Genomic DNA, 1,930 nt, shown 5'->3' on the forward strand with positions numbered 1-1,930 from the left:
TTCCGCCTCAGCCTTCCGAGTAGCCAGAAATTACAGGGCATGCGCTACCACGCCCGGCTGATTTTTTGATTTATTGTAGAGATGAGGTCTCGCCTGCCCAGGCGGGTCTCGAACATGCGGGCTCAGGCAGTCCACTCACCTCAGCCTCCCAAAGGCGTGGGATTACAGGCTGAGCCACCGAGCCCGGCTTAAACTACTTTTAAACATTGTTCTCATTCAATAAAAGTTATACTCTCTAAGGATTTTAATAATTGGACTTTACTAAATTAGGTAGTCTATAACATTTGCTGGGAGGGAAAAAATTAAGAACACAATATACAGGGCAACCCCCTTGGGTCCTCTCCCACTGTAGAAGCTTTTCTGTCCTCCCAGTAAATCCTGCTTTCGGAAAAGAAGAAGAAGAAGATACATAGTATACAATACTTCACATATTTTGAGAGCAAAAGGTTTATTATTTTCAAGGCATTTCATGTCTCTTTTGGTCAAACCTTAACCACTTTAAAAAGTTATCAGTTCACACTTTTCTGCTTCATATTTTTGCACATGTCTTACTTCATGGTCTATGTTTGTAAGATCCATTTTAATCCATAAGAAATCTATATGGATACCCCTTTACTTTAAATCTAAAGAGGGAAAGCAGCCAACTGAAGAATATTGCAACTAAACACAAACCAGTCAGACACACCATCTTCCTCTTTATGATACTCATCTTGGAGGTAGCAGCCTTATCTAATAGCACCATTCCCAGGGTAATGCACATATTAAGCAGAGAAATGATGTATGTTTCTGCTGCAAACTGATAATGAGGAAGTCTGTTGATATAACTTACATGTCCTGTGTTAGGATCCCTTTGAACATATGGTCCTCTCTTTATATGAGTCCACATTTGACCAGATGCTATCACAATCACAAAGCACACAATGAAACATTCCCACAAAATTCTGCAAAAAGTAAGTTTCCCAATTCGTTTCAAGAAATACACAACTCCACCAATGAGAGCCAAAAGTATCCCCGACTTGAAGAGACCATGGTAATTAGTTGGCTGTCTGACTCTGATGTTGAGTTTTGTTCTCTCTGCTGCCCATTCAGCCATATGTTCAGCTCTGATACTCATGTTATCCAACTGATAAATGTCATCTTGTGTAAATTTATCTTCAGCAGAAAAGTGGAAGATATTTGGAACCATCGTCACATGCATCAAATGAAAGATTTCAGGACTTTCATTATAATCCACCATAATAAAAAATACCTTGTTGGTGAATGCATTGGAATTTGCCAAGATCTGAAATTCTTCAGCGACATATTTGCATATTACACACGATCCAGTAAACAGCGCAATAACAGAGTAGTTTATCGGTGTTTCTAATACAAAATGATAGAATGCAATCTTGTTCATTCTTATCACTCGGTTTTCTTTGGTCCAGGCCATCAGCTGATCCACTTTTTTTGCTAACACCTTCTTCCTTTGGGTCAGATGTGTGGAAGCTCCATGAGCCATGAACACCAGGGCCGCAACAGTCAAAGGTACACGCCAAAGCCACCACATTTCTGCCATATTTGTTTACTTCTTTCGATTATAAAATGTTTCAGGACATGCAGGCCAAAATTTGATCATTTCTCCCAGCAATTAATTTGTCTAAGACCTTTTTCTTTCTGACTTCTTTAATCCTGAGAAAAGAACTGTATCACAAATTCCTGTTCATGTCTGGTTTATAAGCCATAAATTAGAGTTTACAAAATAACCTGTGGAAAAAAAGATTCTGTGAGGAAAGGAGTTTGAGAGCTCCTGTTGAAGCTTCAGTCCTCCTGTTGAGCTCCGGGCTTGCATTTTGAACTGCCTGCTGGACAGCACCCAAATATGCCACAGCACCAAAGGCAACCTCATCCCCCCTGTTGACCAAGCCCTTGGGTCTCTACCTTTCTTCCTGCT

The 1,930-nt window shown here is 40.2% G+C and overlaps 1 pseudogene; it reads right to left on the reverse strand.

Annotated features, from left to right (window-relative positions):
• Positions 1 to 438: 438 nt before the first annotated feature.
• Positions 439 to 1,546, reverse strand: LOC103262359 (annotated as a pseudogene).
• Positions 1,547 to 1,930: the final 384 nt, after the last annotated feature.

The sequence above is a fragment of the Carlito syrichta genome, unplaced genomic scaffold (assembly GCF_000164805.1).
Source record: "Carlito syrichta isolate Samal-C Ts95f unplaced genomic scaffold, Tarsius_syrichta-2.0.1 Scaffold304465, whole genome shotgun sequence".
NCBI classification, from domain to species: domain Eukaryota; kingdom Metazoa; phylum Chordata; class Mammalia; order Primates; family Tarsiidae; genus Carlito; species Carlito syrichta.